This window comes from Dendrobates tinctorius, unplaced genomic scaffold (genome assembly GCF_039654945.1).
Source record: "Dendrobates tinctorius isolate UK_male_01 unplaced genomic scaffold, ASM3965494v1 ptg000026l, whole genome shotgun sequence".
Taxonomy (NCBI): domain Eukaryota; kingdom Metazoa; phylum Chordata; class Amphibia; order Anura; family Dendrobatidae; genus Dendrobates; species Dendrobates tinctorius.
The window spans coordinates 15,184,013-15,196,639 of NW_027361694.1; the positions used below are offsets into that span (position 1 = coordinate 15,184,013).

General features: G+C 44.7%; 1 protein-coding gene across 3 annotated transcripts in view; it reads right to left on the bottom strand.

Annotated features, from left to right (window-relative positions):
• UBAC2 (UBA domain containing 2) overlaps positions 1-12,627 on the bottom strand; it is a 273,789-nt gene that overhangs the window by 185,769 nt on the left and 75,393 nt on the right. The window lies entirely within an intron of this gene.

The window sequence follows — 12,627 nt, forward strand, 5'->3', positions numbered from 1 at the left end:
CTTAGCTATTCTGATCTGTGATGCCATGTGGGCATGGCCTGAGATTCTAGTCAAGTTTACAGTGACTGGGGAGGTGAACAAGGAAGGAGAGCAAGGAGAGCACAGAGGTATTTCATGCGCCACACAAAATAAGTAATTTTATCAACTTGTGACTTTGGCCTGAGTAGAGAGGGCTGGGCTTTCCAGAGTGCTACATTACATTATAATAAATGAATACCTGATATGACTCATTTCTCCATTACAGTAATCTAAGCCTATGTGATATTAGTGTCAGCACCTGTAACATTACTGATTGCAGGACGCTGTCAGGATAGCACATATTATGTAAAGTGGGTGTAGTGACTGTGTGTTCAGTGATTTAACCATCTCGAGCCTGTATAGGAATCTTACGATGGTAGGATGGTGCTCTGTAGGTGGAATGGGCGAGTATTGAGAGTGGGAGTGTGTGAGCCAAGGCACAGATACAGCTCTGCTTCATGTGAAATGTAGATTCCTAGAAACATCACCTCACCAAACCTCACTGAATTATACAACTCAAAACACATACAAAAATAAAAACATAATGCATTCTAATTGGAAATTTCATAAAATATAAGAATTTATGAAATAACATAAAAATATATCTTAAATAAAAGTCTAAAAACACACACGTGGGATAAAAACAGTCACTAGAAGACATAAAAAAGGTAGGAGATCTTGGATTACCTATTAGATTGCCGTGCTATGTAATGCATGCACAAAGGAGAAGCATGATGCCGTAATGATACATACTAAGTATATAGCAAATAGGAATTAGAGAAAAATCACCCAGGAGAATATAAAAATAGCAGGGACATATCAGTTAGGGACACCAATGGCCCAGGTACAGTACAAGTCCCCAACTGAATGCATATTCCCCCTTTAATCAAGACAGGGCTCCATAGCCCCATCTTAGGAATTACTTGAGGTCCCAGTGGTCAGTCCCCTAGTAATCAGCAGAATACCCTTGATGATTTTATTAATAATACTTTAAATAAATCTTTTAGAGCTCATAAGAATTATGTATTTACTTTGAGAATTCATTTTGAATTCGCTGTATAATCCTGATATTTAGCTCAGTCTCTGCCCACCTAGCCTGATTGACAGCTCCTCAGTCTTTCCTGCTGCCGAGATGTTGCACAGTACAGCCTGCAGCTGTCAGTCAGGCTGGATTGGGGAAGACTGAATACAATTGGACTTATGAGCAATTTTATTCTACAGCTGGACTCATAAAAGGCTCATTTTAAAGGGGTTCCCTGATCCAAATCGATAAGTCTGCAATCACTATGTGCACTGCAAGGATTCATTGGTATCTGACCTGGGACCAGAGGCTATGTATAAGTTATACATATTCCTGACCAGTGGTCGCGGCCTTGCTTCCATAGACTTGTGTGTGGAGAGATGGAGAGTGGTCTCGCTCTATACAAGTGTATGGAGAGAGGCCAGGCCCACTAGACGGGCCATGGCCAGGAGTATGTATAACTAATACATGCTCTCTGGTTCCGGGTTAGCAACCAATGAATCCTCACAGCGCATAATGAGTGCGCTGGGGGGATTCATAAGTTTGCGATCACACAGAGTGACTGCAGACATATCAATTTACACCAGACAACACCTTTAACATCATGATAATAGAGCCACTCTGATATCAAAGTTTCCGACACCAATCTCATGGAGAAGAGGCCTATTCATTATGTGTGTATTGTAAATATGGTAAGAGATGAGCTATAATACACAGCTGAGCAAGATAAACAATAACAAAAACTTATCTAAATAGTTTTTATCCATGTAAAGGGTGTTTATTGTAGGAAAAGTGAAGTTTTTAAAATAATTTAGCTTTAAATTTACACAATAACACAATTTATCTAACATACAATCATTACTACATAGACACTGTTTCACAATCTTCCAGTAAAGCAGCACAGAGAGATGAGCTAATCTGCAAACCACAGAGCAGGGCCCTTCCTGTTACCTGGGCAGAATGTTTTGTTTGAAATTCTCAGTACATGGTAACAAAGCATTCTTTAGTTAACAAAAAAAGGGGAATAAGAAACTTGTTGACTAGGGCGTATTTTACTGTCCTAAAGCTGTGTCAACCAAATACTACATCTACGGTACTTGATGGTCTACTAATCAACTAATTGAAAATTAAATCTTTTCAATGCTATTGATCCCTTCAACTTTTTACATAGTCTAACTTTTTTTTTTTTAACTAAACCAAATTTCAACTTACAACCTTTACTCCTTCGTTCATTTAAATCATCTGCTATCTTTCCCCTTTATGCACCATGTGTGGGTCACGACTCCTTCAGACGAGCATTTCCTCCCTCTCTGTACTGTGGTATAGTACAGCCAACCCTGAAAACGTGGATGCTTTCCCCCCTCTGCAAATTCTGATCAGACATTACAAGCTCCTACCCATTGCTGCTACCATCTCTAAAGCTAACCATACATTCTACACAGTTGTCAGCCAAACAAGCTATTTTTCCCAGCCGTACCCTACATGTGCACACTAGGCTAACTGTACATTGTTTTGTATAGAGAGGGGAGTAAGCATTGGTAAACATCTTTACCATTGGTATCTTTGCCCTGAGATCAAAAGGGTTGGACATCAAATCTAATAACAGGATTCTTGTTTCTTCCCTGACATCAGCCTTCAAGGGAAAGTCTAAACACGCCTACTGTATATGCAAAAGATAAATTTGTTTGACATTAAAATATGTATGGCCACGTTAACACTTAAAGAAAGAGGGGGAACAGAACTAGCAGAGTCAGGAGCAGTTGGTCATTGGATTTATGTCCAAAAAAACTACCAATGTTATTGCAAGTTCTTCAATGGCATATGTGGCCTGCAGGGTGATGATGCTCAATTATATTTGGCATTGCATTTTCAACTGTATTGGCATCCTGGATGCTTGTGCAGGTGAAAGCAATAATGGAAGAAGGAAGATGTCTGCTCCCTCCCCATCATTCTCCCACTCTGTCTGATGTCGAGATAACATCACTATTTCATGCTTGCTGTGCAGAGCAGTGAAGAGCTTCACAGAGCATGCTGCCAAGACCAGAGCAGCAGGGTAACAGGGAGAGGTTTTATATGGGGTTCATTATAGTGTATAGAGGACTATGTGGGGCCATTATTTTGTATGGATGACTGTGGGGCCCTTTACACTGTATGGAGAACTATGTGGGGGCATTATTCTGTATGGAGGACTATGTGGGGCAATTCTGTATGGAGGATTATGTGGGGCCATTATACTCTATTGTTGACTATGTGGGGCACATTATACTGTATGGAGGACTATGTCGGGCCCATTATACTGTAAGGAGGACTGTGAGGCTCATTATACTCTATGGAGGACTAAATGGAGCACATTATACTGTATGGAGGACTATGTGGGCCCATTATACTGTATGGAAGAGTTTGTGGGGCCCATTATACTGTAAGAAGGACTAGGTGTGGCCATTATTCTGTATGGAGGACTATGTGGGGCCCCTTATACTGTATGGAGGACTATGTGGAGCCCATTATACTGTATGGAAGGCAATGTGGAGCCTAGTATACTGTTTGGAGGACTATGTGGAACCCATCCTTCTGTATGGAGGACCATGTGAAGCCATTATTCTGTAAAGAGGTCTATGTGGGGCCATTATTCTGTCTAGAGGTATATGCGGATAACATAACAACGGCCCTGGCCGTGTGGTTGCCTAGTGCACACGCACGCACTCTCCCATTTTCTTTAAGGGGAAGCACATACAACTGCTAAGATGTCCCAGCCAATAGCTGGAGGCATTTTGTATAAAAGGCATCCTCCCCAATAGGGAGGTGCCTAAGCAACATTGATTCATTAGTTAGTTGTGATCTAATGAGTTGTTAGGTCCCTGTGTGGCCAGGTCTTGAATACGATCCCCTGGTCCGTGTGTGACCAGTGCCCAAACCTGCTTCCCTGCTCCATGTGTGGCCAGTGCCTGAACCCAAATTCCTGCTCTGTATGTGGCCAGAGCCTGAACCTGCTCCCCTGGTCCATGTGTGTCTAGTGCCTGAATCTGAATCCCTTGTCCGTGTGTGGCCACTGCCTGAACCTGCCTCCTTGGTATGTGTGTGGCCAGTGCCTGAACCCGCTATCCCGCTCCGTGTTGCCTGAACCTGAAGCCGCATCTGCGCAACCTGAACCCTGTAGCCACTCAGGATATCTGAACCCTGAAACTGCACCTGCAGTACCTGAATTCTGTCTGCTAGTTACGAATCCAGTCTGTGTCCGTGTACTTGACCCTTGCAGTAAGCAGCTGCAGTACCGGGGACTGCCTAGGAGTGGTATTTGGCAGCTACCTGCAGCTCTAGCTTGACTCCATCATCAGGAGTTCCAGTAAACACTAAGTAGCCACTTAGCTATGCCCCTCCTAAGCAAGCCTGGCCCTGTGTCACAGTGGGTCCACAAATGATGTGCGCCACCTGCGTGCATGACGTGAGGCCCATTCTTTGTGAAGGACTATGCCTGTGTCACACTCACGCCTTGACTGGTGAGTGTGAGAAAGGGGGTTGTGGCCCCAGTGTGTCACAAACCAGACTAACCTGGAAGGGGCGTGACTAAGACAGCTGCCTTGGTTTTCACTGGAGCCTCTGATGGTGAGGTCAGGCTTGTGAGGCAGGCAGCTGCCAGGTGCCACTCCAGGGTGGTGTATAGCTGTGGCTGCAGATCCCACTTGGGGAGACAGTACGGGCGACAGGCATGAGTAGCAGATGTACACGGCTGAGACACTGGCAGACGGGCACGGCTGAGACACAGGGCAGGTGGGCACGGCTGAGACACAGGACAGGTGGGCACGGCTGAGACACAGGGCAGGCGGGCACGGCTGAGACACAGGGCAGGCGGGCACGGCTGAGACACAGGGCAGGCGGGCACGGCTGAGACACAGGGCAGGCGGGCACGGCTGAGACACAGGGCAGGCGGGCACGGCTGAGACACAGGGCAGGCGGGAACGGCTGAGACACAGGGCAGGCGGGCACGGCTGAGACACAGGGCAGGCGGGCACGGCTGAGACACAGGGCAGGCGGGCACGGCTGAGACACAGGGCAGGCGGGCACGGTCGAGACACAGGGCAGGCGGGCACGGTCGAGACAAGGCAGGCAGGCACGGTTGAGACACAGGGCAGGCAGCAGGCAAGGTTGAGACACAGAGCAGACAGGCACGGCTGAGACACAGGGCAGGCCGGCACAGCTGAGACACAGGGCAGGCAGGCGTGGTGTGTGGAATAGGTAGGGTCCTGTTCACACAGCGGGTGCAGGTACTGGTACAGACAGGAAGGAATGGTGTATGGAGGAACAGGCGGAGACCTGTTCACACAGCGGATGCAGGTACTGACACAGAAAGGAAGGAATAGTGTATAGACGTACAGGTAGAGACCTATTCACAAAGCAAAAGCAGGTGCAGGTACAGGCAGGAAGAAAAGGAGTATGAATGAATAGGTTTGGACCTGTTCACACAGGAGAACCGCAAGGTTGCGGAGAAGAGCTGTAGAGCAGCAGTAGAACCAGAACAAAGCAGAACTGCAAGAGTACGGAGCACAGGCAGAGCCGCAAGAGTACAGAGCAGGCAGAGTCGAAAGAGTGCGGAGTACGGGCAGAGCCGCAAGAGTGTGGAGCACAGGCAGAGCTGCAAGAGTACAGAGCAGGCAGTTTTGCAAGAGTGCGGAGCACGGGCAGAACCGCAAGAGTGCAGAGCACAGGCAGAGCCGCAAGAGTACGGAGCACAGGGAGAGCCACAAGAGTGCGGAGCACAGGCAGAGCCACAAGAGTGCGGAGCACAAGCAGAGCCGCAAGAGTGTGAAGCACAAGCAGACAGAGAGGTCACAAGGAAAGACACAGCAGGGACAGAAGCCAAAGACAAGGAGACTGATATACAGAGGTAGGACAGAGTTCTGAACAGGTACAAGGCAAGGCTAGGAGCAATAGCACAGAAACCAGGATATTCTGCCTCCTGGAGGGCAGCAAGATAGGTATAAGACAAGGCTAGAACAAAGACACAGAGAACAGGATATTCTGCCTCCTGGAGGGCAACCAGACAAGTGCAAAGCTAGGAATAAAGCCTCCAGAGAAAGCGAAACAAAGAACAAGGCCTGGCAGCTCAGCAGCAAGACACTAACTGAGATAGGACATTGCACAGGCAGGGTTCACTGGGTGGAGCTGCCCTAAATACCAGAGACCTCTTGACGATTGGCCGGGAGCATATTAGGCAGGTGCACACTGATTCCATAAGAATCAGAGTGCCGGCGCCGCCCCCCTATGCACACAGCCAGGAAGCATGCACTGAGCAGACAGGAAGCAAGAGGCACAGAGCATGGGGCTGGCAGCAGATAGAAATCACAGCATGAACTGGAGCAGTGAGTAAGTTGGTGTGCGGGGGATGGGAGGCCATGCAGTGATGCCAGCTGGGTTGTTACAGCCTGCCTGCCAATGTGTGGGGGGGGCGGGATTACACAGATTAGCTGGACTGCCTGGCACGTGTCATCTAGTCTTGTAGTGACAGTAAACTCCATCCAGGATGTTATGCCTGTTATATTTAGAGCAGCTAAATTTTCCCTGGGGTAAGATAAATAACTGACAGAAAACAGGATCAGGGATGATCTAAATGCAGGAGCATATAGATGGATCAGACTAGGCGGTCAGACCTGGAGTTGCGTCTAGAAGTCACCAGTTGATCACAGTCACTTATCACTCTGTCTGAATAGACCAATTGAACACAATATTGGACATTGAGAGTATAAATGATCATAAGGAGCAAATCCTGATGGTGGTCCAGGAAAAATTGGTAAAATTGGTCAAACCATACAATGACCAGATAATAATCAAGATTATATAGTTATAAAGTTAAGGTGACAATGGTGAACACATTCCCATATAGGAGACTTCCTTACACCTATAACCATCGCCACAGTGGTGATATATAACATATATAGGGCATTAAAAGGAACATCCTCATCTATTTGACACTCATAGGGGTATTACAATCTTCAACCATTCTCCAGACGGTCCAAGGTGAGGAACAAGAAAATAGCTCTACATATCCCTATGATGGGCTACAATAATCTAAGACTTGGTTTGCTCATGCCCTGACAAAGTCAACAGCCAGCGATGATAAGGAAGCTCTGCACTCTACCTAGGTGCATCCCGATACGTTTCTCCCCTTTGGAATCTTCAGGGGACAATTTTGCAGCTTAAAAACAGCAAAAACCTGCTCAATAATATATCAGTTCAAAACTTGAAAGCCACAACTACTTTTTGAGAACTACATACAGGTTTCCACTGTGCTTTGATTTGATAAGTACTGACAAATTTCTGCACATTTCAGATTTTTAACTCACAATTTCTGTCAAAAACTGAGTAATCTGGTCATTCTTTTCAATCAACCTTATTATCTTAAAAACATCTTTAAATAAGACGCCCGTTCTTATGAATGGGAAGATTTTTGTTCCCTAAAGTTAACTACTAATAGCGTTAAATTTCTTTTTTTGGAATGCCAGATTTTCCTTTAAAGCACCACTCCAGCGTTTTTGTGTTTTTTTTCAGCACTGGAGTATTGCTTCCAATCTGAGGTCCTGGACCATAGTCTTATACTTACCTAAGGGCATCTTCACTGTTTATTGGCCTGCGATGCCATATTGTGACCGCAACTTCTGTCCAAAATGGTCAAAAGTGCTCAATTCAAGTCTCCAACAGCAAGAATGAGACTCTTATAGACTTGCATTGAAAAGTGACCTCCGTTTTGTTCCAGCAAGCACTGGAGCAATCAAGCATGTCACAAACTGCTGTAGACTGACGGGAGCCTCAATGATCGAAGGTAAAGACAGCGGCATGTGAGTATAGGAGTAGGGACAGGAAACTTAGATTAGACGCACCACTCTAGCAATAAAATATCAGGTCGAATGGGATCTAATTTTTATAGTTGGTCTACTCTATAAAAGCCACATCAGAGCATAAAGCAGTGTCACGATATTATCAACAAATGGCATGGTTTACTACCATTGCTTATCAAGTACCCTGCGGCGCCACTCAGAAAGCAGAAGGGCTGGTAGATCAGTGCATCATATTGATAGACGCTACCAGCATATCAAAAGCTCCACAAGTCATACTGGCTTGTGGTCATTAATGATATTTGGTAGGGAGGACTGGAAAAAAGCTGCCTGCATATATCTTCGCATTTTGGGCCCTGAGTTTAACCACTTTACTGTCACTGTTGCACATAACATCCTGTTAGTTAGATCTTGGCATCATTTTAGAGTTCAGAATCTTAGCGTCCAAATTATATCTGCTCCTGATTTTGTGTAACAGATGGGTTAGTGTGGAGCTGGAAGTGCAGCATACAGTAGGTGGTGACTTGCTTTAACCGGACAAGAGTTTGGGCACATGACGCTGGGTGAAGTTTTGCTCATTCCTGGTGAGTAGATAGCTACAAGATTGTGAGCCATTGGCCTGCAGCAGGTAGATGTTGCCACGACTGACAACATGGCTTGCTGAACATTTAGGCTGGGTTCACACGTAGCGGAACTCTCGTGGAAATTACCGCGAGAGCTCCGGAATTCCATTCCGCAGGAAAATCGCATTTTAAATTCCCGCGATTTTCCCACGGAAAAACTAGCATTTTGCAAGCGTAATTAGCTTGCAAAATGCTAGCGTTTTCCAAGCGATCTGTAGCATCGCTTGGAGAACTGATTGACAGGTTAGTCACACTCGTCAAACATAGTGTTTGACAAGTGTGACCAACCTTTTACTACTAAGGCCGCCTATGCAGCATCAGTAGTAAAAGATAAAATGAAAAAAATAATTTAAAAAAAAAAAAAAAAAATGGTGTTATTCTTACCTTCCGACGTCCCGCGCAGCCTTCCCGCCTCTCTCCACGCTTCCGTTCCCAGTAATCCTTTTGCGAAAATGCCCGCGATGACGTACGTTCTCGCGGGATCGCGACGTCTCACGGTAATTCGCGATGACGTCGCGCGAATGACCGCGAGACTTCGCGATCCCGCGAGAACGGACGTCATCGCGGGCATTTTCGCAAAGGATTACTGGGAACGGGAGCGTGGAGAGAGGCGGGAAGTCTGCGCGGGACGTCGAAAGGTGAGAATAACAATATTTTTTATTTTAGATTCTATTTTTTACAGGGATATGGTACCCAAAGCCAGGAGGACAGACTCCTCTCCTCCGGACTGTGGGTACCATCCGCAATTGTTCTGCTTACTTTTCGCATGGTGTGCACAGCCACATGCGGAAAGTAAGCAGAACAATGCATTCCTATGGGTGCGGGATCGCCGCGATTCCGCAAAATTAATGAGCATGCTGCGTTTTTTACCGCAAAGCGATTCCGCCGCGGTAAAAACCGCAGCATTAGCACAGCATTGCGGAATCCCATAGGAATGCATGGGATGCTTATTTTTCGCGTTTTCGTGGCAAAATCACGCGGTTAAAACTGCCGCGGAAACGCAAAAAAAAGCCACGTGTGAACTCAGTCTTTGACTAAGTGCACACGTGGCAGAAAATTTCTGCTTGAAAACCTGACTCCCTTCCCAGAAAACCGCACATTTTTACCGCGATTTTTGCGCGGTTTTGATGCTTTTTTTCCGCGAGTTTTCTAAACGCATGGAAATAATCAGAAACGCGGAAAAATCCGCGAAATTAAAGAGCATGCTGCGGTTTTTACCGCAATGCGTTTTTTTGCGGTAAAAAACGCATCAATGTGGAAAATGTATAGAAATGAATGGGAAGCTTATTTTTCACGCTATTCCCGTGGATTTTTTGGCAAATACGCGTGAAAAACTGCGAAAAAAACGCTGTGTGTGAACACAGCCTTACTGGGAAATGGCAGATATTCTCATAGTTATGGAACACTTTTTCTTTTAGGCTGGTTTAACACACAGTGTGACAAAAAACATTTTTTCAGAGTCTCAGCACTAGCCAACGTTACACCAAGATCTGTAGTGAATAAGGCTTCTTGGTCAATGGCATTTTGATGCTTTTTTGACTCTACTGCTATTTATTTTTATGTTTTTAAAGAAAGCAGCAATTGATCGGCATATGGTGGTACATGTCGACAAATCTGGTCAAATAAGAATAAATGAGGTCCACCCTCACATATTAGAAATTGGAAAAGAAGTGGATACTAAAGCATATACTGGTGCAGTAGGAGAGTTTGACAGGAGCCAATTCTGCAAACATCTCCAAGTCGCAAAATATAAACAGACATAATGGAAGAGCTGATGGCTGTGGGCAGAGAGTGACAAACTAAAGTTATTCACATTAGATCAAGAAATTAATTGCAGGAGAATTCATTAGCTGCACCAAAAATTCAGAGGAACCAATAAAGCTGTGCTACCACTAGATGGTGCTAGAGGAGTACAATTAAAAATCATTACGACAGAACTTCAATAGGTTAGTAGGGATTAAAATGACAAAATAAATCCATAGTAAGGCAATAAAAAACTATGAATTATCCATTAATAAACAGTACAGATTTGATGGATTGAGTACAAATAATCATAAAAGAGGACATGTCATTTGCTACCCCATAAAAAAAAGTTAATCATCTTGTAAAAATTCTGAGTTCCTCCGTTTCTGCCACGCTTTTCCTTTTTGGCTATGTCACTCCACTGAGCCGCATTCTGAAATAGTTTTTTTTCACGTACAAGAAAAATTACCGATTACTTTGATCAGTAGTTTGATCATTGTGTTGTCCAAGTGTCTGACAGTCCGTGAAAATTGGACCACACTCGAATTTTTTCACAGACCCATAAACTTGAATTGCCAATTTTCAGCAGTGACAGGCTATTCTCCTTATAAGATCATAATTAGGTTATGTGCACACACTGAGTATTGTAGAAATTTCTGCAACGTTTCTGCAACGCTACGAATCTGTTAGCAGCAAAACCGCAAAGGAAATAAGACGCGCTTGTGGTGTGTTGTTGCATGCGTTTTTTATGCAATTTTGTACAGCAATGAATGCTTTTTGGAGTTTAATAAAGATATTTGAAAAAAGAAAAAGCTTTGTGATGTAATTTCCTTGCTCAACCAATTCTTTTTCATGCTTATTTGCGTATTTGAAGTGCAAATTCTGAAACTTAGCCCAGGGTCTTCCCCATGCCCTGGTGCAGTCACATCGGGGTAATGGGATTAGGGGATATTGTCAGCACCTGTGGTTGACACCAAGCCCTAGGTCTAATAAAGAAGGTGTGTCAGCCAGACACCCACATTGCTAAACCTTTAAGTAAAGAATTAAATAAACACACATACACTGAGAATAAAACAGACACATTCTTTAACCATTTAATTAACCCAATATACTCAACCCAGGTCCGACGGTTATCCAAGGGTTAAAGCGATGTCCCACACTGTCACCAGCCTGTGTTCACAGAATGAAGCTACATAGGCTGTAACCAAACAACTGGCAGAACTCCGCACACACACGGCAATACCTGGCGGCGATGACGCGCATGGCGCTATTTCAAGTCCATATCGGTGGGCTCCCATGCTGACATTTTTTTGTTGAAAAAAATGACTTGGGCTCCAGTGTAATTCCCATAACCAGCAGAGAGAAAGCAGACAGCTGATGTTAATATTCTAGTAAGGAGACAATAGCCAAAGCTTCCCAGGCTATTAACATCAGCTCACAGCTGTTTGCTTAGCCTTTACTGGCTAGTTTACAGGGGGACCCCAGAAAAAATATGACGTAGGGTCCCCCTATAAATTCTACCCAGCAAAGGGTAAACAGACAGTTGCGGGCTGATATTAATAGCCTAGGAAAGAGCCGTGGTTACTGGGCCCCTCTCAGACTAAAAAAAAAAAATCAGCTCTCAACTACCCCAGAAATGGTGAATCATTAGCATTTTATGCTAAACTAATGCAATGTTCTAATATACACTTGTCCACATGGATTCTTGTTGTTCAATTTATTTTGTGGAAGGCTTTTAGAGTTTATTTTAAAAGGGTTATCCAGCCCCAGGGAAATTTGTAGCAAGCACAGCAACTTGTCGAACACTAACTTCTCAAAATATACTCACACATGCCACATAGGAATGCACCAGGGAATGAAGGAAGGGGTTAAATCAAAGTAGAAGAAAGGGAATTATCACACACTCAAAAACTAGCAAGTCACAGATAAACCCACCAAACAACATCTCCAACAACAGCAACCAACAACCTCCAGACATGCAGCATAAGCTAACTCTGACAGTGAATGCTAGCCAGGGACCAGATATAATATAAGAGATGGGAATGGCTAACAGTGCACAGCTGGGATCTTAAACACTCAAGAAGAGCTCAACAGAGCAGATTAACCACTGCAATGCCAAAAGAAACATGTACCATTTAATATGAAGGTGAAGTGCATCTAATCAGTGCACTAGTAGGAGAAATCAGACGCTGCGGTCGTCTGGCTCCTCCCTGTAACGGTAAACCTGTGACAGTTACACAGCACAGTTTCAGCAGCTGTTTAGTTTGTAGCTGTGTAGTTCCGTTGCACAATTGAGCACATCCAGCTGTCACCGCCACTGGAAACAAATTATCGTAGTGGGAAGGGTTTCACACCTCCACCATCAGATGTTAATGACGTCTCCTAAGGATTGGAC